Below are 24,395 nucleotides of genomic sequence, written 5' to 3' on the forward strand. Positions count from 1 at the left end.
AGGAAAAGGAAAAGATGCCAAAATCGAAGTGAAGAAAAAGGAAGAGGGAACGGGTCCTTATATACCTAAGTTGGAGTTGGAAGACGAAGAGTCGAGGCTCACACGTGTCATGTATTCAATGGACGGTGAAACGACAAGTGAGAATCGAAGCACCACGATCAAACAGAACCTCTTTCCTTACTGAGTTTCATCCAGCCTCTATCTTATGGTGATACATGGACCCGGGGTTAAAAGGAGCATAATTACTGGGGATTCAAGAATCCATGAAAAGAAAGCATCAAGAAACATGACTGATTGCCAAGACTGTTAGCCTTGACAATACGGTCAGGGGGCTAATGTAAATACATGATTTTAACCAGAAGTCGAAGACAACAATGGGGGCTCTGTGTATGAGCTGAAGCCGCCGTTGGCAGAGCCGGGGTTGCCACAAGCGGGCTCGTGACACAAATAAGTTTCCCCAGAGGGAGGTTGCCTCAAGGATGATAACTGTGGAGTGCCTAAATGATCATAATTGTAATAGTACATGTGTACGGCTAATAATAAAAGACTTACTAAAAAATGCATTAAAGTACACGGGTATGATATCTAGATGTAGGACTTTGCCTATAAAAAAAGAGAATTCTCCCAAAAAAAATCAAGATGCTCCAGATAATTGTATTGTGTGTTTGGATTAGTCTCCATTACCCTCTAATAATATTTGGGTGTTTACACTTTCCACCACAATGTTGATCAGTCAACAACTTGAAGTCCAGAACCTCAAAAATATATCAAGCATTGAATTTAAATGACACAGTTGAAAGAACTTCTCCCATCACTGTTTTTTAATCTTTCTTTTAGCAAATGGCTTTACCTGCCATGCATGTTGATATTTGATTAATACGTGTGTTGATGAATCAAAAAGAAAGGAGATAAAACAATATTATTCTTATATATCCACATATTATATTATAAACCAATCAGATATTACAATATAAACCAATTAGAGATGTAGATTTAAATATGATTGCAAAACCTTTCATTTTCAGATAGATATCTTCCACCACTTTGTTTTGTCTTTGCTTCATTGGATTATTTAGTTTTGTTTAAGTGTGTTTTTGTTAATCATAGTACTACTAGTGTTTAGTAATCTAATCACTCTAATGTATCTTCGTACCAAATTGAGAATACTTTAGTAGGAGGATCATGAAGAGGAATCTTTTCTTGATTTTTTTCCTGAAACTACTGCAAGACTGACTGCATTATTGGTTTATTCCCAAATCTTTTATTTCATCTCTTTCAAAAAATAAAATAATAAATAATGATAAAAATAACGGAAAATAGGTCATTTGTCCAAATATTTTTAAATTACGGTTCAAATGGACGACTAAAAAACAGTTTGGGTGAAATGGCCAAAAAACAATAACAAGGATGAAACTGGATTCATCCTAGCTTAAATTTAAAAAATAGCAAGGATGAAACTGGATACATCCTGTGTAAATTAAAAACGGAAAATGGGTCATTTGTCCAAATATTTTTAAAACATGGTTCTAATGGACGAGTAAAAATTATTACGGGTGAAATGGACAAAAAAAAAATAGCAAGAATGAAATTGGATTCATCCTGGCTTAAACTTAAAAAATAGCGAGGATGAAACTGGATGCATCCTGATGTAAACTAAAAATAAGAAAAAATATTTGAAAATGGGTAGGATGAAACTGTTTACATCCTGTCTATTTTAACATTTTTGTCCATTTAAATAGTATCAAAACCTAGATGTCTTTTTCACCCAGAAATTGTTGATTTTGATCTTTTTAACCAATTTTGTGAATTAAAAATAAGAAAAAATATTTGAAAATGAGCACGATGAAACTGGTTACATCCTGTCTATTTTTACATTTTTGTCCATTTAAACAGTATCAAAATCTAACTGTCCATTTCATCCAGGAATTGTTGATTTTGGTCTTTTTAACCAATTTTGTGTTTGGAAAATGACCTTCATTTTTTAAGACTCTTTAAAATGCTCACAAAAATTCTAGGAGCCAAGATATCAATGCCTTCTGGAGGACGCGACTAATCTCTAGAACCAGTTGAGGCTATGAGAGTCACAAATTTTCCCATCCACACTTGCCTAGGTCAAAAAGTATTTACCCTGAGAATGATCGTCAGCTTCAGGAATCATTGACCTTGAGTTTTTGATGTGAGTGTCACAACACTGGTTAGCCATCTTCCTAAAAGAATATATTGGAAGTGGCGGTAAGAATCTATGCCGGTGATACACTTGCAACAAAAATTAATACCAATTAAATGTGTTGTATTAAGTTTATTTTTACACAAAATTGGTTAAAAAGATCAAAATCAACAATTTCTGAGTGAAATGGACAGTTAGATTTTGATATTGTTTAAATGGCCAAAAATATAAAAATAGGCAGGATGTAATCAATGTCATCGTGCCTATTTTCAAATATTTTTTCTTATTTTTAATTTAAACAGGATGTATCCAGTTTCATCCTTGCTATTTTTTAAATTTAAGCTAGGATGAAACCAGTTTCATCCTTACTACTTTTTTTTTGCCATTTTACTCAAACTATTTTTTACCCGTCCATTTGAACCGTGATTAAAAAATATTTGGACAAATGACCCATTTTCCGTTTTCCAAATGCATTTTTATCAAAATAAAAAAAATCCAAATGCACATTATTGCAAAACCAAAATTATCACCAAGAGATCAAACAAGAAATTATCAAAAAAAAAAATAATCAAAGAAGAAAATATCAATCTGCTAATTATTGCGCGAGACAAGGAGACAAATTGCTAGTAGTTAAATTACTAGTAATATACCGCATACGCGCATAGTCTTCCATTGGTACAAGCATTGAGCCAAGAACTTTCATATGAGATGTTTGATTCGTTGCTTGCTTGACTTAGTGATCCTCATATTTATTAATTTTTATTCAATAGGACCAAGTTGGTATTTTCTTCTATTAGCCATGTTATACTTGAAAGATAAGTTACATTAATATTCATAAATTGTTTAAATTATCACTAATATCTTTCATAATATTCAATCCATGATTATGTTTAATGAAGAATTATTTGAGGCATCTTACTTTTATTATCTTAATACTAGATTAGATCTTAAATAATATCAGCACCGCGTTATCCGGTACGTGCGCTGATTAACAAATGACTCGATCGATCCACATGGTTAGACTAACTGATAATTCAGATTTAAATATGTTTAGGCAGAGTACTTATAATAACTATAATATCTTCATTTATACTGTATTAATTAATCAAAAGCTTGAATATATTAAACCTCTTGTAATAAAGTAATGCACAAATGAGATTGTTATAAAAGTAAGTGGGTTAAACTTAAATATCCTCTTACTTTGGTGGAGAGATTGAAAGAAATCCAAAAATGTGGTTATCTTTCGGATTTTGTTGGAGAAAGCACAAGATTTACAAGTGCAACCAAAAGATATGAATCCCTTTGTGTCATTAAAAAGACACTTTCTTAATGGTTTTTCTTTTTCATGTACTAACTAGTGAGAGATATAAATTAACTAACCATCTAGCTAGTGCATAAGTAAGGTTTACGTCAATTTTAATTAACTGCCTACCAAAAAGTTAAGTGCCTTGGTTACTCGAAGATTATGATAGGTTGTATTATACAAAGAAAATCAACACATTTTTACTCTAGTAGGTGCATTTTGGATTTTATGGGTCCAAATTAATAATATGATTTCACGTGATTTTCCTCTCGCATGGTTAAAAGCTGAACAAAGCTCTTTTCTGAGAGCTTCTGGCCCCACCGGAATATGTTTCAGCCAATAAAATCATCCCGTTTATTCACACCACAAATACTTCATCCGATAGCACCCCGATATTATGTATAAGCACACGCTATTTTCACAATTCTTTTTTATCGTCTCCCCGCTTCTCCCTTTCCATGTTCTTATTCTCTCTTTTTCTTCACGCTGTTTTATACTCATGGATTATATTTTTGTTCACGCTGTTCTTTTCTTCATTGATTATATTTTCTTCTAATGATTTATTTTGGTTTATTTTGCAGGTACAATAGGTAATATTTATATCGAAAAAGGTATATATAAAACCCAACTAAAACGCAAGGTGAAAACCCTAATAGGTTAAAAAAAATCATTACCTTCTCTTCCATTACGAACCTTGAAAATCGTTTTTTTTAGTTTCATTCTGAATTTACAATTAGTTACGTGGTTGATATAAAATCCTAATTTAGAATGGGTTAACAGGTATGTGCTTAGCAACCAATTGATTCAGCTTTTTGTGGGCTTGCCATGGTTTTTTTGAGTTAGGCCAAGCACATGCGCAGTTGTAAAACTCAAATATCGTTGTTCTCCTTACATTCTTCTCTTAGGCAACACTAAATTTTTTCTTTCTTCTGACTTCAAGGGTTGTAAGTAAGTTTTTGGTTTTCTTACATTTTCATAGAAAGAAGAGAGTTCGCTTCTCTCTACCCTAATTGTATAAAACTATCCAATTTTCATATTTATGGATATTTAATTTTTATTTATATTTTCTTAGCATTGATTTTGATTTGATTATATGAGTTGCTTTCTTAATTGTTGTTTTGTAAATTTGGGGTTTCCTGACTTTTTCATATCTTCTTCGGTTCAAGCAATAAATTGAGAACTCCTTTGAGATTTTGGATCATACATGCTAAGTGTCAATAATATATGTTATGAGATTTGTGTCTTTTTGGCTCAATTGGACTGTTCGAATCTTCATTAGCGTACTATGTTGAGAGCCTGAAACTTTTATCCCTGATACTATAGTAAAATAAATGGCAAAAAAAATTCTGATCATGGGTTTTGCTGTGGATGCTCTAATTTAATTGTGCGATTTTGTGTGTTACTGACAGTTTGGGCAGATGGGGAGTGCAAGCAACAAAAAGAGAAAATGCTACGTGGACAGGCAGAAGATCGTCTAAAATGGAAAAGGTAGAGGAATATATAAATGAAGATAGCTGAAGAAAGAGAAGGGGGGGGGGGGGGGGGGGGGGGAGACGAAGACAATGAGATGAAGGATGATCAGCGGAAGCGTAGGTCTTGAATCTAAACGACAGCTTCTTGGAATATCTCACTAACGCCTAATAGTATGAGAAAGTAAACTTATCTAAATTCCATTCTATTTTGTTGTCATCGTGTCCAAAAATGTGATGCTTTTCGATCTACATTTCATAGTACATTACTACATGGGTTAACTATTTCTTATTTTTTATTGTCATAACTTTCAACAAATACTTATAGGGCCAGTTAGAAGTTAAAACTAATTAATGGCTCGAAATATATTTAAGCGCGTGACTTATATGTCTAGCGTTAGGCATATGTCACTTTTCTTGCTTTACATGACCTTAATGATTTTATACATTCACTTGAAATTGAGTTCAAGGTGATCTGACACAACTCCTACTATTTAGTTGAGCTTAGTTTGGTATGTTTTTTTTTAGTTGGAGTTTGGACAGATAAAGTAGTGGAGTATCAAGGTGACTACGTATTAAAACATTGCTATGTTTTATTGTTTTCTTTTGATCTTATATGGAATTTTCATATGCTTATGACTAGGGATTGCATATAGGTGAAGGGGTTTGTTGCACTGGCTTATTTTTCTGTGCAGGAGACGACAATGTTGTAACAATGAATCCATGATACAACGAGCTTTTGATTATGTGAGAAATTACAATTGTTGACATATGTTCCGGAGCTTGCAGTAATCTAATATACACAAAACACGATGCACTATTACCGAAGAGGAAAGAAACTAATACCTATAGTGACGAAGGCTCCAGTTTTCTGTGTAGAATGGACTTTGGTTGTTCTTTATATCTTGCTGATTTCAGGAAACGAAAAAGAAGAAGATACTGCTAAAAAGGAAGAACTATAGAACTGGAACTAATTTGGTGTTAGGCATACATCTGTACGTAGTAATACTAACCTTCTGTTTTGGAGTGAATTAACTGAAACTGAAAATGCCATATATGTTATAATGTTCTCTTTCGATAATTGCCGTTATAATCACTGTTTAGTTTAATAAGCGTTTTTTTTTTTAAATTTATTACTTTTACTGTTTTACTATTTATATCGCCTATTTATCACAGGTTTTACTGGCACTAATGCACAATTTTCTCTGCAAAACGTTTAGGCCCGTGCAACGCACGGGCGCAACAGCTAGTTCTATATGAAGATGGCAAAGGTGCGAAAATGGGCCTAATGGGCCAGTCTTGAAAGGTGTCACTTGAATATGGATGTCGTTCTAATTTTGTTTGATCGGTTAAGTAGGTAACAACCTATCCTAATCTTAAAATGGTACTCCCTCCGTCCCTAATTAGTTGAGCTATTTGGTTTCAAATTTTGTCCCACAAATAGATAAGTCATTTCACTAATCAAGGAGATATTTCTAAAACTACCATTTTAATTGAATATTGTTACTACAAGAAATATGTATAATATGATAGTCATGTTTATATTCGTTACGTAAGTGTTTTAAAATGCTTTTCAACGGTATAAAGTTTACGAAAAATCGTGGTATAGTCTAAGAGATAAATCATTTTAAAGTTTTACAAATTATTATTTATAGGGCATACTTATAAAAAATACTTAAACATACTTCCCTTTTTTCCTTGCCTTAATAATTGTATAAACTACGAATGGCTCAACTAATTAGAGACAGAGGGAGTATAAAACTTAAAGTAACCAAAAAAAAACCTCATTTTGAGGTATAATATAATGAAGAATCTCCTATGCATGTGCACATTATTTATAAGCCATCAAAAGCTGACTCAATCATATAACATGCGATCACATGATCGGCATCATTATCCATTAATATAACACTTGGAGAGATATTATGTTGCAGATATCAGATTTTTATGTGAGCATAATCATCAAGTACTTTAAATAAATATGAAATCATAATATCTCCACCTCAAACCAAAGACATATATTTAATAAATTTAATTACTTAAACTCTTTCATGAGTTTTTAATGATTATCTTCGATTGCATTTTATTTTATTTAATGTATGTGGCCTACATTGAACCATAATTCTGCTTCGTTCGTTATTATTTTTTTATCTTCCTAGATCTTTTAACGATAAAAATCATGATTGTTAAAGAAGGGTACCAATTCTAGTAGGGTGATACTTTTCTATGTTAGACAAAAAATGATAACCAATCTTAATAATTGGATCACTCAACCGGTACCATGTTAATCCTAATACATGTTGTTTGTACTCTGAGTAAAAATGCTACATAATGGGACAAATTGCTACTTGAATCACCATCTGGTCCTCATATGAGCCTGTCATCCAGCCAGCCGATGCAACAACCAGCTAACCCAGTGTTCCATGAAGTCAATGGACTTTGACCGGCTAATGGACAATGGTCGAAGTCAATGACCGGTCAACCGTCAAAGTCAACATTCGGTCAATCGTCGGACAACTATCAAAGTCATGTTGCCAGTTGTGCTGCCAACCAGTTTCCAGCCAAGTTGCCAGTTGTGTTGCCAACCAGTTTCCAGCCAAGTTTCCGGTCGTGATGTCAGCCAGCCTCCATCCATGTTTCCCACCATCCAGTCTCCAGTCAAGGCAGTCTGCCAGTCAAAGATCGATAGTCGCAGTCAACAGCGAAAGTCAACCATGCCAGTCAAAGTCAAGGTTGTTGGTCAAACCCGCAAGCCCATGTCCGTTTGGCTCATTTCCACTGATCCAGTGCAGAAACCCTGGAAGAAGATTCTGGAAGTTTCTGGATGACTTGCTGACCAAGTTACTTGCAGAGGAAGTTTATCTCAAAATTAGGGTTTAACCTAGATATTCAACTGTATAATAGAGGGAAATTATAACCCTAAAGGGACGCGCCCTAATAGAGGAAAATACATTGGCAACCCTTAAAAGGGATCAAAACCCAATTGTAATCACATCAATGAAATATCTCTCCTTACGGGGATTCGTCCGTGGATGTAGGCAACACTTGCCGAACCACGTTAAATTTGTGTCTCTACTATTCCTGTTGTTTTGTGTTATTAACCCTAGTTTTCATCATCATCACCAAAATCATCGTATTTCTAGGTACAAACACCTGCCTTTAGCGATCATGATAAAAATGGTGATTTCATCAAACCCTTTGTTACAAGGAACTTAGAACCAGGGTTTCAAAATGGAGTATGGAAGAAATGAATGAATATTATGCCCACTATGGGAAGTAGGGAGGGCAGTCTTTGATAGAGTTCTTTTTTTTTTGGACACAACAAAAGTAAACAGATATTAAACAAAGAAATTTTTTGGGAGAGGTGGCAAATTTTGTGCCGTCGAAGTAAAAAATTTTACCTGGATCCATTTTTGTGTGGTATTTTTTATTTTATAGTATTTTTTCCAAGCGGCTAAAGATGTGTAGCTTAGTGAGGACTTCAAGACACTACTTGAAGTAGTGTTAGAATAGGATAAATGTGGACACTATTTTCATATTTCTCTTCTTTTATAAATATGTATAATTTTAGAATCACCTTTGAAAGAGACTGGTCATGGACAGAAAATGACGTAGGAAAAGTCTAGGGTAAAGTTAATCGTAACTCAAAGACAAGTGCAAGTTCAACGTTTGGTTTCTTACGGCATATGGAAATGGTACCATGGATTGTTAATAGAGATGATGCTATCAGAGAGATTGGTCGGAATGTGAACAGTGGGGAGGAGACATATCATGGTTATATCGATAATGTTGACACAATCAGTGGAAGCGGAAGAAATAATCAGGATCAGGTCTTGTGGAGAAGAAATGGTAACTTGGCCGGGAGTGTCTCAAAGGATGGCGCGAAGAGAGGATTTGTTGAAAATTCGAACTATGAAAAAGGAAGTACGAGCCTAGTTCCGAGAGGTTTGAATAGATTGAATACCACTAATGTTAATACTTGGTATGATCCTCAAGTTAATAGCCAATTTGGACATGTAACTGACAACTCAGACTCTATCATCTTTAATACATAAGTTTCTTCTTTGCCAAATATATATATATATACCACACTATTTCATTTTGAAGTCCTATGATGGTTTTTTCAAATGATGTTGTAAAAGTGGTAAAAACTGGGTTCTTTTAAGACTTGTGAAGAAAACAATTTTTATAGATTTAAATTAAACAAGCAACTAAATAAAATAATTCAAAGTTTTGTAGAAAAATACCAAGACTAGGATTCCACCATTGACCAAATAAATAGTAAACTCTAAATAATATTCATGCAATTCTATCTTTAAAAATAATTCTAATATTTGCCTCAAATATATTCTTGAAGTAATAGTTGTAATCAAAGAGTATAAAACATCAAAAGTATTTAAAACCCAGCATGCTTCATCAAATTAATTCACAACTATTCAATAAGAACTAATATTTCAATTCAATCCCATGCAAATAATCAAATAATAATATTGCAAATAAATAGTAAAATTAGAATTATACCAATTAATGTGGAACAATGGCTTCCTCTGTTGCCTTGGCTAATGGGTTTAGCTCCTCATCCCAAAAACACACTCACAAGATAACTTCATGGCTAAAATAGGTGTTTTTATTGATGATTATATGATGAAATAGGAATTAGCAACGCTGTAGAAGTGTTACAGCGTCACTGTTACAAATGGTGTAAGTGCTGAGAAGAAACGATAGAACCAAAGTGCTATAAATAGCGACACAGGGTGTTCTTACAAAGGGTGTAAGCTGCTGGAAAGAACGATACAAGTCGTGTGTTGTAAACAGCGACACAGCGTGTTTGCTGTTGGAACTGTTGAAGAACGACACTTCTGAAGTGTCTGTTCTTCGTGTTCTTCACAGCTTCAAGAACAGCAGCAACAGCAGAACTGTTTGGTCTTCAATCGATTCTCCACGGCTCTCCTGGGATCTAAACTCTCTCCTAAGTGTTTCTAAAAACTTTCCTATGACTCGATCCAACACTTATATAGCTACCAAACCCCCAAAAATCTCGAGTGAATCCGACTTCTTCTTTTTTTTCTCTTCTCTGCGCTGTTGAGAGAATATCTCTCCTGTCATCTCCCTGTACGCGTTTGTTAGCTATAAACTTTCCCCAAGACTCTCCCAGGACTTGAATAATACTATAGAGAGTCTATCCAGCGTGAGACTCGCCCAAAACTCTCTCAAAAAATCTTTGAAACTTCAACAGAAAGTATGTGTCCCTGTTTGGACTTCGTGTGATTTTTCCGACTTATCCAGCCCAATTGGCTGGGTCTAGACGATTTAAACAGGCCCCTTATGTCTTGTAGAGTCCATACATACCAAATACACCCATTGAATCGCTCTAAAACAGCTCCAAGATCGAACACAAAATCTGCCAGTTCTTGCATGCATTTTCCCGCCATTTTTTCAGTTTGAAACTACGAAGATGACCTCCCCTTATCCAGTTCGAGAGTCCCTTTAGCACATGCCCTGAAATGGGATGCCCCTTATCCAACTTAGTGGTGCCTTTCGCAATTCTTCCGGGATGTTTTCCGCACTTCTTTGGGATTCCTCCGGGGTATTTATGGGGTACTTCCGGTACACTTCTGGGACGCTTCCGGTACACTATCAACGGAGGTCCAAATGCCACATTTTTAGCCAATTTCGCCGCAAAGCCTTATTTTTCCAAAAACACCTACAAATAAATAAAATAACCAAATAAGTACAAATTCGAACACTAACAATGTATACAATTAATATATACTAGACACATAAATGTGTCTATCATCCTACTTCTCACAAATTTTTCTCTTACATGAAAGGGTGAAAATTCTTAATAATGTTTCATACTAAAAAATCTGAGATCTTCTTCATCCCAAGTGTATTTAATGGGATTTGAAAAAACGATGACGACGAAAATCTTTAAGGTTTGAAATATCCATATTAAAGGTGAAATACTTTAACTGAATAGAATTCTTATTCAAAAGCAGATTACAAAATATAAAGGGTAATCAACAGGAGTGGTGGTAGTGATCCACCTATTTCATCCATGGAGTATTTTTTTAGAAGATAGCAAAGGCATAAGAAAACAACTATATCCGCGAATTTCACTTTACCCAATCCCGTATTTTGGTGGATTCGACGTAGGTGGGTTTCTAAAATCAGATGTTTTACAGGTTGGATGCAAGTGGTATATCATCCATCTGTTGGACACCCAATCCTAAGAATAATTTTGTTATTATACATAAATACGAAGTATATTATAAGAAAATCACTGGTCATATATAGGTTTCCTCACTGATCAGGGCTTAGTAAAGTGAAATTTGTACAAAAATATGTATGAACTGGTTCTTTTTGTTTTACTGGAAGAAGAAAAATATATGAACTGATTTATTCTTTGAAGATTATGGTATGTCAATGGTGTTCTGTTTTTAACACTAATTTCCAAATTAAGATATAGTGTTAGTACTTAGTAGGTAGGTTGATAGGTGGATGGCTTTAAATTAGGGATATCCTAAGTTGTATATATATATATATTGTAGTAACTTACTCTTTAAATTTCAGTACTCTACAAGTTTTGGATGCCCGTATTCTAACGGGCTAATTGGTAATGAGTGGAGTGGCCCGTAAGATTATAATCTCAGCACGTCCTCTTACGTGTAGCCTCGTTGGGTCAAGCGCGGTCAGTGACTCGTCGCAAATAGCCTGATCTGATACCATGTTAGAATATGGGCATCCAACTCAAAATCAATTGACAATAAGTGGAGTGGCCCGTAAGATTATAAACCGCATGATCTTAAATTGCCCAGACAATGTGGGACTAATAATCTCAACATATATCATATTTCTGTTGTTCGAACTGCAAAAAAGTTAGGATTGAAAACACGAATAACGTTTTCGTAATAATAAAAAGGAAATGAAATACCTATCTAAACCATTAAAGTTTTGAAAGTTTTTTTTCTTTTAAAACCAACTGAACTCAGCTGATTAACAAATGCGAGTCTACATGAAAGCTTAACGAACTTCCAACTGCCGATTAACACAAGCGAGGTTACATGAAGGTGTAACGAACTTCTGACGCCTATTAACGACTACGAAGGAAGGAAATGATTTTGTGAGAAGGCGATGGCTGGTTTTGTTTTGATATGAAGAAAAAAAAAATGTGAGACTGGAATCAAAATTTAAAATTTCTATGAATGGGGTAATTTTTAGTTTTGAATCTAAATGATAACTTAGTCTTTTTGTCAACCACCAGGTTAGTCTTTATATACCATTCAAGATCGGTATAACTTACACGTTGTTTAGTTTTTTCTGACTCATCTGAGTCGTCTGAATCTGACTGATATCACATAGCTCATCTGGATCTGACTCAATATGTTTGTTTTTCGAATCAAATTTGACTCGTCTGACTCAACAATATGTTAGTCAGTGGCTCGATCCCATGAATCGGGGATATTTTATTTCCTAATTCAAATGGGTTCAAATCAAGCGTTAGGTCCGAGTGACTCAAAATAAAAAAAACAAATAGTCTGACATCTGACTCGAACCGAGTCGGGAACCGAGTCAGATTCAGACGCTAAGTCAACAAAAAAAAAAACGCACTCTTAGTACCCACACACCCATTTTAGGTGGCCTCAAAATAAATTTTTACCGACCATGCCACAACAGCCAAACCTTCCGGGCAACCCATCGCAACCCAGCAACGGTAGTGAAGCAACTTGGTGTAACTTGAAATATTATGCTACATCCTACCTACGCACAATCTTTAATGGTCTACGGGAAATTCTTAAAATAGCTATCCGTAAGCACCAACTAGAAAAATGGAATCCTTCGAACCAATTTTCTCTACAACAGCACACTGCATCGGTCACTAGCATAGTGACATTAGATGGGATAAAATTTGGCAGTACTCCACCTAGGGTCCGGCATTTCGTGCTTAAATGGTTGGAAAATATATTGGCAATAGGAGTATTTATTCTTTTACAAATCACCTTTTTCCAAGGTGTGTATGGTTTACTTCTTACTTCTTAGGTAAATCAATGAATGGATTTCAAACTAGGACACTAACATCTTGTTTGTTTGCAGCTGACTCGGCGTCTGGATCTGAGTCAATTTCTGACTCGGGCCGAGTCAGCAGTCAGACCGTTTATTTTTCATTTTGAGTCAGATCTGACTCGATCTATGACTCCGACATAACCCCTGACTCGGACCCATTTGAGTCAGGTAACAAAATACTCCTGGCTCACGGGACCAAACCACTGACTCACGTTTTTTGAGTCAGATGAGTCAGATCTGACTCAAAACAAACATATTGAATCAAATCCAAATGAGTCATGTGATTTCACTCAGATCCAGATGACTCAGATCCAGACGACTCAGATGAGTCAAGAGTAAACAAACATAGTATAAGTCTGCAGGATGGGATACAAATCCAATGGGCTCTCGGGATGCCCTCGGTGGTGCCGCCATAGTTTGGCAGATTCGGAAATCAAAATGCACTTGCATTTTTGATACAGTTTACACTACAGCAGCACGAATTTAGTAGACAAACAAGAAGTCAAGGACAAGCGGTCCTCTCAACCCTAAGTTGGGCAGAGGCAGACACAACTGACTAGGACAATCCACCACATGGAGCTGTGAAAATCAACTCTGCAGGAGTTGTGCCCATTAAATAAAGGCGCAAACCTAACCATATGTGTAATGCCTACAGTATTTATACACTCGGAATTTATTACGAAGTGAGAGCCAAGCTAGTGTCCTTACCACCTGCTGCCAGCCAAAATAAATTCACGCGATAATATTGAATTGGTATCGAAAGTTGAAACAGTGCAGTAACTTAAATATTTTTGGGACCCAATATTTTTTAGAGGCCAAATCCATACTCTAGTCCAATGCTCAGCATCGTTGATCATACTCATTTAGTCATGCGAGTGCCGGGGGTTTGACAAAATAAAAATAAAAATGTCAGTGTCATGTCAAAGGAGTCGTCAAACTATAGATTCCACCATCATAACAACTGAATGACTGAATCCTTCCTTGAAGCTCATTTGCTTCTCATAGTTCAAGTTGGTTGATTTTTCATTATCATCTCTAATTCTCAGTGAAACTTTTACCGATTCCAATTTGACTTCTGAGTTGTAATTCTCAGTGAAACTTAATGCCTTGAAGCTTGAACTTGTTCAGCAACGAGCTTTGCGAACCAAGACGACTCGTTCTCTAACAAATTATTTGGTGAGCCATATTCCACGACTTGGCCTGTTGATTACCAAATCACTTTCCATGTCAAATACTTTCAAGGCATAATAAAAGACAGAAAAGAAAAGGTAACATACAAGTTGATATGAAAGACTATTGTTTTTCACTAACCTTTATCCAAAACAAGGACTGCGTCACTATTAAGGACAGAAGTTATGCGATGTGCAATTATGATAACTGTAGAGTCTGAAAAGTGTTGTCTGAGTGTTTCCTGCATAAGGGTATCTGTTGCAGTATCTACTGACGAAGTAGCTTCATCAAGAACCAAGATTTTGCTCTTCTTAAGTAATACTCGACTTAGGCATACCAGTTGTCTCTGACCCATACTCCAATTTTCTCCATTTTCAGCAACTACATCAACAAAGCCCAATGCATATGTTTGGTAGGTAGATACAAATGTAATGTACTATGTTTACGGGTTACAATATGGCTAGATGGATTTCAGAAAGAACAAACAAATTAACCTGGGGAGTCAAGTTTTAGTTCCTTCTTCCGTACTTCATCTCCAAGCTTGCACTTATGTAACGCCTATCACAGTAGAATAAGATACATTAGTTATAGTTAATCACTTGATCATCCCGGCACAAATCTTGCTCTGCATGCTTGTACATTGAAAATTCATTGTGTTGAGTATTTTCTTAGAGAGAAAATAGTTACCTCCCATATCTGGTCGTCTGAGTACTCTTCGAGCGGATCTAAGTTGCTGCGCACATTCCCTTCAAACATGGTTGGGTCTTGCGGAATTATACTTAGTTTGGATCTCAAGTCATGCAATCCAATAGTTGATATATCGACACCATCTATTAGAATTTTCCCAGCAGAAGCTTCCAATATGCGGAAAAGTGCTTGAACAAGGGTTGATTTCCCACTGCCTGTTCTGCCAACAATACCAGTTTTCATCCCTCCACGAAAAGTGCATGTAACACCATCTAATATAAGTGGCAAATGTGGTGCATATCGAATCTGCACAGATTTTTCACGTTATTTTGTAACGACAAATATCCATGCTTGGTAAAGTATGATCAAAATAAGGACGTAGCTAAAATTAATTGTTTACCTTTAGTTTGTGGACGGTGACTTCTCCACGAGAAGGCCAATTTGAGGCTGGCCTATGTGCTTCTACTACAAGAGGAGCTTCACTGGGAATACGAGTGTACTGGAGAATCCTTTCGACAGAAATTATATCTCTCTCAATAAGACCATAAAGCCATATGAGCTTAACTTGCAATGTGTTCAAGCTAAGTCCCTAAGTTACCACTAGCCCTGCTATGGCTACCAATAAACAAAAGAGTTGTATAAGTAACAAAAGTCATAGGAATTATGTACGGACACAAACGACATTACATTAGAACTAGAAGGATTAGATGATCTGACATAACAACCCAGATCCCCATCTACTGGGATCAAGTACCTATTTGAGAAGAAATGGTAAGCACTCCAATCCTCTCGGGCATAAATATTAAGAAACAGTTTGAGAAGAAATGATCTACCTGTTCTACTATACCAGCAAAGTAGAATCTTACCAGGATTAATAGTCCCCTGCGGCATAGAGATTAAGAAAACTAAAGATAAAGCAAATATGAAGGATGATAACACGCCTAAGCGAAAACCCAACCACTCATTTGCACCGACTGAATAAAATTGCGGTCGTGAACTACGGTCGATCAATTTCATGTTTGTTTCCTTGAATCTTGAATCCTGCTCAAAGCACTTGATAGTTGTCAACCCTGAGATAGACTCAATGAAGTGTTGTTTAAGTGGGGCACTGCTTACTCCCTTCAACCGTCCTAGTTCTCTTGTTGCAGTTATGCTGTCTTGCTAGAAAAAGAAGAAGAAAAAAATTGTAGATAGTTGAAGTGGTATAAACAAAAAGAAGAATTTTGCAAAAATAATATGCTACCAAGCCAAGAGTGCTATGTGCTTGTGTAGGGGTGAATTTAAATAATATGCTACCAAGCCAAGAGTGCTAAGAGCCTTCTAATATCCTCAAAATTTGCATTAAGAAACAACAAAGTAGCAGATGAGAAATAGTAATGCTATTTTTCATCACTTCGAAGCCATGTAACTGATCTCTAGCCACCGCATCAGTCACTAGGTTTGAAAACAATTTTATAAACTACAAAAACAAGAAGGGAGTCAAGGGACACAAAGAATCCTCTTGCCTTGAGAACTTTAGAAACCTTAAATTTCTCAGTTGAAGTTGCATTTACCAAAACATGAATATGAGTTGAAGATATACACCATTGAATCCATGATATCCACTTTTTTTCTCCCAAATTTCTATTTTTGTAAATTTGACGAGCTCAATCAAGTCTCAGTAAGAGAATTTAACTATATTTGGGACTATTACATGTAGATGACAAAATGTAGCATCTAACGGATACTGAGAGTTGTACAAGTCTTACGAGATAGAGTGCTGAGAGAGAACCTATGTCGAGGTCGCAAACGATTCTTTAGCACTTGCAAGACTTAAGGGACATCATATTCTCATAATCACGACCTGAAGACGAAGACTAAACCACATGCACAATATGAGTTCTGGAGCCAGCTAGAAGCCAAGACCAAGAGCTCACGACCTAGGTCTTGCAGAAAAGAGCAACCGGAACATAAATGAGGTAAATTTGCCATCCCCCCTGCCCCATTACTCCAATAACAGCCAAAAGTCTTACTGCGTTCATTACCAATCCCCCAAACATCAGCGCAGTGTAGCAATCTACTTCATCCTGATCTTCAGATGCCTGGAAATAAGAAATGAGATTATATAAAGTAACCCCAATATAATAGTTTGAGATCATATTACACAGAAGAAAATATTTGTATATTCTGATCGACTTACTCTATCTAGTATTCATCCACTCGGTGTTGCATCAAAGAATGACATCGGGAACGGAAGATGCATAAATGCATTCATTTGAAAAGAATTGTGGCAGTCCTGTACCCAACTATTACAACAAGTACAACTCTAATAAACATAAAAAAGGAACTTAAGGAGGCCAAAGCAGTATAGGTAATGAGAGTAGAATCTTCAATAGGAGAACTGACATCCTTAGACACAGGAGTACACGAAGATATCCAGTAATCCACTTTGAATCTGGAGTATCTGATAGGTAATTTGCGCTAATACTATGAACGGCACCAAAGCTCCTTTAAATGTTGCAGTAATATACTTCCAGTAAACTTCAAAACTAACTCGTCCTTTTTGTCGATCCTCTTCCTGAACAAGTTGTGCTTGATTATCATGTAGTACATCTTCATGCATAATATCTTCTGCAATACCTGTTTCATCATCAAAGTTACTAATGATATCAGAAGAAAGTGCTCCTGTCTCTGGTGCCAATTTCTTGTGCCCCAGTAAAGCCTTCTTATGTGCACCCACCAATTCCATAAAATCAGCTCCGGATGTCAGTATCTCTTTATAGGTGCCTGATTGTGTGATTTTTCCATCTTTCAATACCTGCAAATTATAACGTTATGTTCAGTGAATCAATCATTTTTATCCGAAAATTTTAAGTCTGGATTCTTGTGTCTTACCAATATTAGGTCGGCAGAAGGTAAAAACTCCACTTGATTGGTTGTATAAATCACTGTTTTCGATTTCAGAAACTTGAGTAGGCACTCCTTCAATGCAAAACAAACATATTTCAAAAACTAAAGTAGCCAGAAAATAAACATCACGCGCATAGTTTTGCAAATACAAAAAAGAAACAATGCCATTTATACCTTATACAGATGCGCCCCAGTATGAGCATCTAGTGCACTGAAAGGATCATCAAAGAGATATATGTCTGCATCTTGATATAAAGCGCGTGCAATTTGTATTCTTTACTTCTGACCTCCACTCAAGTTAATACCTCTCTCCCCTATAATTGTTTGATCCCCGAAAGGCAGCACACCAAGGTCCTTTTCCAGTGAACATGCTTCTAGAACCCTTCCATACTTTTCTCTGTCCATCTCCTTCCCAAATAGTGTGTTCTCTTCTATATTTCCACTTTGTATCCAAGGTGATTGAGAAACATAAGCCTTTCTTCCATGTAATCCAATCTCGCCTGATAGATTCTTCGTTTCACCCAATATGCAAGCAAGTAAACTTGACTTTCCCGAGCCAACTGTACCACATACACCCACCCTCATGCCATTAAACACTTGCAAATTGACATCTTTCAATGTAGGAGTTTCCGAAGAAGACCAAGAGAAATTTCCATTTTTTATAGCAATGGCAACTTTTGAAGTACTAGGAAGTTCTGTAATGTAATTAGTTTGGACATCTTTCTGACGCAAAAAGCAAGAAATCCTGTCGAGGGAAACTTTGGCTTTAGAAAACTTAGATACTAACCAAGGGAGATCAAAGAAGGCTTCTTTCAGAATCCCAACTGTTGCAATTGTAGATAGGACTTTACCTGACTCTAACGGGATCCCAGTTAACACACAAGCGAAAAATGTGACAGCAGATACAATAGTAGGGCTTACATGGAAAATGACACTTCTAATGGTCTGTCCATAAGCCCTTTCGCAGCCATCCTTCTTCATTCTCCCTAAGAGCGACTACCTTAGACAAAAACCTCATCTCCCAGCCTTGAAGCTTAAGGATTTTCATATTCCTTATAATTTCTGTCGTTGTCTTCCTTCTTTCATCTTTGGACTCCATCAGTTTTCTTTGCAAAGTTCCCTGCAATCGGCCCAAAGCTATATTTGCCAATATAACTAGTACAGTGACTAGAAGCGCCGCAAATGAAGCAACCCCTATATTCCTGTACAAGAGCAACAATGCCAGAATGACCTGAAGCGGGACTTTCCAACATTCATGGAGACTGAAACTAAAATAACTTACATTATCTGCATCAACAGCCATGATATTAACAATCTCCCCACTAGAACTATCCTGCCTTGATTGGTTTGATAAGGTGAGAAGTTTGTCGTAAATGGTTCAACCAATGCATTTTTAACTCAATGCCAACCATTTCCAACTTAAAAGACGAATGCCTCATCAAGAGTGACTCAACAATCTTGGCCAAAACAAATGCAGACACTAAGACATAACCTCTACTATTGAACTGTTGAGCTGCAGGGTCATTGAGGTATTGAACAAAAAATCAATAAGGTATGAACCTACAAAAGTATATACATAGACAAGTGATAGTAAAGCTGTATACAATACTTCCCTCCATGTTAACCAAAGCAATGACCTGACAAGCTTGGAATTTGATATTTCATCACCACCACCACCTGCATGGAACAGTTTCTCTTTAAAAATAGGGTAGATTCCACTGGCACTATCATCTCCAGAGACTTGTGGGACGTCGTCGAGGTCTATTGTTTTTTTATTACCTAAATCAAGCAAAGGGTTTAACCAAGAAAAAGTTAGGATTGTGTATAAATTGGCAGTTGAATAAGGACATGAATGTTCTTCTTGTTCTCCCTTGATAGGACCATTGCTCAAAAGAGGCTCTCTAACTAAAGAAACCTGGCTGTCTCCTTCTTCCTTTCCCATTGGTTGATTCTTGTTTGTTTAGTAGAGATCTGTAGTTTTGCTGCAATATAACTGTCAGAAGAACCTCAATTTAAGAAGTAATTCAATAACAAAGAAAAGATCTCTAAATTGCTTTTGGATGGTGGGAAGGGATTCCTTTCCAAGGATTCTTATTCCCTGAAGAGAAGGAACCTAAACCCAAACCACCTATGGGTTTTCAGTTCCCTTGCTTTTGGGGAAACCTGCTTCCCAGAATCCTAGCAAACTGAATAACCTCCTTTTTCCGAACGGACGGAAACATTTTCTCACGAAATGACGATACTAGCCTTCACATAAATGACTTGATGGTTTGGGCAAACAGTGTAATTCTGTGTATAGAAAGGGGTATTTTAATAAGAAAAATTTGTTGGTTGGTCCTGGGCCCATATAGTTATTTATATTAGGGTCCAACCGGAATTTTCTTTTATCTGGAGGTCCAAAATTAATTGAAAACATTGAAATGACCATAATACCCTCTACTACCAAACGTGTGCGTGTCTACACCCTTATTATATTGAGTACATATCCGCTGCACTGCTTACAAATTTGAGTACACATAGCTTATATACTTATAAATTCGAGTACATATCTTCTGCACTGTTAACTATCAAAATCAACGGCAAGAAGCTTCACTCTCTTAACTGGTTTTTCGTCCAAGTTTTACAAACCCAATCTTTGAATATTCGACCAATGTTTCCATGTTTATCTCAAGTTCTAAATCAAGCTTTTGCCTTTGCCAGACAGCCCTTGTGCACAGCCTCGAGCCAAGACTAGCAGCTACACAATACTTGGGCAGAACTGTTGCCCTCTTCACTGATTACTCGCCTCAAACTCTTGTCGAAAGTCTGGTCGAACCCTTGTACAACCAATGTAACCATGGATGATAACTGCAAAAGACTTACTTGGATTTGTGAATACTGGTTGCACAATCCCTTGTCTGCATTTTTAACATCTCCTACATCTGACATACTAAGTTGGTCGCAGTTGATCTTGAAACTGTGAAGAAATGCTCTTACCGGCCTTTCTACAAACAACCTGTGTGCGTTTGCTTATATACAGTTTTGAGCTTGATGTTGAATCCTAAGCTCTTTCAATCTCCTTCCCTGCGATAATAATTAAATTACACAAGCATCCACATTTCTAATTCATTCAAAACTCAGAAACATTCATCATCACTTATCATCATAACGGCAGCAACTTGTCTTCTCTTGACTGCCTTCTCTTGGCAGCAAAACGACTTCAAAATCAAACCAAACTCTCCAAAATTGAATACCCAATCTTTATTTCCTTCTCAGCTTCGATATCCCAGTCCTGATCTCCCTTGATCTTCATTCCAATCAATGACAGACAACAACTCTTTCCCAACTGGTTTCTCGGTATTAATCTCTCACTCTGTCGTGTTGTTCTGAGCTTCTGGATCACGCCTTTCCTCCTCAAACACGACCACAAGAACCGTGACTAGCTGCTGGTCGACTTTGTTGGACAACGGTGAACTCTTGGAAGCAGCTCTTCGTATTTTGGTTGTAGATTGAGATGAAATGAGCGGAACTGGTCGAGTGTATTAGGACCTAGCTTTATTGTTGTTGCGTATAAGACTGGCCCTTATCACAGCAGGTGGCTACCCCGATTAATAAGTGTGACTGCCTTGGTTTCAAATCCATTAGCACCTAGCGTAGCCAAAATGATGAATTATGCCTCTTCTCCTCTTCTATCATGTAACATGACTCCAAAATTCCTGCAAAATAAAACAAACGTAATATACAAAAATACAAGAGAAATAACTAAGAAAAGCATAAAAAATTGACATTCAAAAGATGTATTTAAGGCACTTATCACCCATTACCAATGAAAACTCTTAAGACGTGTAGGCGTTTAGCAAACCATACCAACTAACGAAGAGTAATAATCCTGCAAAATGTTTTCCAGTCTATAAATTATGTACTCAATTTCTTGACAGTACATATGCACTCAATTTATTCGGTCCTTTCTTTTTCGAAGGCAACAAATAACTATTTCTTGACAGTACTTATACACCCAATTTATTGACAGTATACCTACACTCAGTTCATGTTTTACATCTACAAAAATCATCCTTGAATAAACTCAATTCATACTGTATAATCCAAAAAAAAATCGTTCTCGAACCGACACATAAACTGCTTAATAAGCCAATTCCATTACCAACCCAAAAAGATCATATAACCAATGGATAATGCTAAGAAACAAAATTCTTCCTTTCGCACCATGACAGTGTGTGCGTTACAAAACACAACTAATTCTATCTAAACCTATGTGTAATGCTAAGAAAGGCAAGTCTTCGTTTCACAACTATCAGTACATATTGGATGCACTCATATTTTCAGTGGATTTTAAACATAATAACACGGATTTAATGTTAAGAAAAATATGTACAGGATCCTATCAATGTCCCCATGATGAAAAATACTTTACTTAGTCCAACTTGGGTAATTATAGAGTGAATATACTTAAAAAATTGAAATTAAAATCGTTATGGGTTGTCCAGCGGATAGACGACGGTGCCGGTATACTAAGAGAAAAAGGTATAGCAAGGAGATAAACTGTTCATTAGTTGTTGTTTTTTGGTATTCCTCTATGCGAAAAAAGAAACTTAAGCAAGAGTCTTACATAGTTGTCTTGATAAGGTGTACCAATCTCTGCTTGTAAGAATGACTTTATGCAACCATATCAACTAGCACGTCTTTTTGAGCCCCCTGCTAAGTGACCAACTGAGATGATCAAAAAATGTATAAAAACTCCAAGCGGATTACTTGGTTATGCTTAGTGCAGAATAATAGTTATGGAGCAAAAAACCAGCAGCTACTGTAATGTTCTATGAAGTGTAGACTGTGATTTTTACAGAGTGCAACATTTATACACTGATTTCTCGTCAGTGTAGCGTATATAAACTGAATTTTCAACAGTGCAGCATATACGCACTGCCAAATTATACCAAATGAAGCTGCAAAAACCTTCTACAATACTTATCTGGGAATAATACAGTACATTCATTATGGACTCCATCAAACTCACTATAAATGCATGAGAATGCAATACATGCATTAAACACTCTCATAAAAACACACTAAAAATGCATGAGAATGCAGTACATACATTATGCACACCCATTAAAACACACTTCATACTAAACAAGATTACATAAACAATAATATCGAAACACTTACATGTTTGCATTATATCGTTCCAAGAACTTCACCGGAGTTTGATCCTTCATAGAAAGGACGCAACCATCAGGAAATTCAGGAAATCCCATTATACGCCACGGCCACCACGATCCATTCCTACGCCTAACCCGAACTAAACTACCAACAGACAAATCGTTCTTCTTCGACCTATATCCACTAGATGGATTCAAAAACTAAAAATCAATTGCATATCAAAACAAGTAATGAATATAACAAAAGCAAAACAATTCTTTTTCAGTACGCCATATATGCACTGCTGGATTCTTTTGCAGCACTACATATATAGCATACTGATATAAACAGTACATCATATATGCACTGTTGTATCACACCCAAAATCAACTGAAAATAGAATCAACTATAAAAGAATAATCAGAATAAAAAACTTAAGAGCTACCTACCTGAATTATGTTAGTCTCTAGATCCGAATAAGAACAGAGCATGAATCCAACGACAAAGGCCTGCACCAAATTAAAAGAAAGACATATACCAATGTTGATTCATTAGATTATCAAACTGATACTTATTTTTTTTTACACAAAGCACACACATATACACAAAATTTAGATGTTACACATTTTATAGACATACAACGACCGTATTATATTCAGTACATCACATATCTACTCTTGATTATGAAATTAAAACAACAAGAAAAAGTATGATTTTAACTGGGAAAAAAAATAATCTACCAAAAACGGAAAATTATCTCAAATTGACAATCCACCCAATCAAAATAATATCAATTACAAAAACAGATTCATAAACAAGAAAAATTCAAAACAAAGAGATGGATTTTACACATCTTAAACATATACAACAATTATAATACCATCAGTACGACATATATGTACTACCGGATCCTGCAACCACGGATCTACAATCAAACATCAACAACTCAGATCTATACAACCAATCTTTAGCTAAAATCACCGAGAAAGGAAATGAGATTACAGATCTAAAAACTAATTGTGAATCGAGTTAGGAATTCAAAGTGAATTTAGTGCTATTAGGGTTTTTGAAACCATAGATTTTTCTGTAAATTCTTATCCAAACTGATAAATCAAGGATTACGACCGAATTAAACAATCAAAATAGATGAAACTTATCTTGTTTGTTGGATTTTATTGATGATTCATTCAATAAAATTCGTCGGTGATGCTTTCAAATGGAGTTTCTTCGATCTTCAACGCAGAGCTGGAGTCGTGGAAAGAGAAAATGAAAATGAAAATGAAAATCTCTGTGACTGATTTAGTTTTATCGTTATTATGTATGAAGGGTAATCCGGACATTTATCGAAAATATTTTCCTAGTTTCGCACGTGTACAGGACCAAGTGATAAAAAATTGGGTCAATTTTCCTTCTTTCTTTTAATTATGGACCTCTATTTATTGGGCTTTAGTGGGTGGACCTGCCACTATCTAAAAACACTATAATGGAATCTATAGGTAATTCCTACAAA

At 35.9% G+C, this 24,395-nt stretch overlaps 1 pseudogene; it reads right to left on the bottom strand.

Annotated features, from left to right (window-relative positions):
* Positions 1-13,814: 13,814 nt before the first annotated feature.
* LOC113349345 lies at positions 13,815-19,896 on the bottom strand (annotated as a pseudogene).
* Positions 19,897-24,395: the final 4,499 nt, after the last annotated feature.

This window comes from Papaver somniferum, chromosome 2 (genome assembly GCF_003573695.1).
Source record: "Papaver somniferum cultivar HN1 chromosome 2, ASM357369v1, whole genome shotgun sequence".
Taxonomy (NCBI): domain Eukaryota; kingdom Viridiplantae; phylum Streptophyta; class Magnoliopsida; order Ranunculales; family Papaveraceae; genus Papaver; species Papaver somniferum.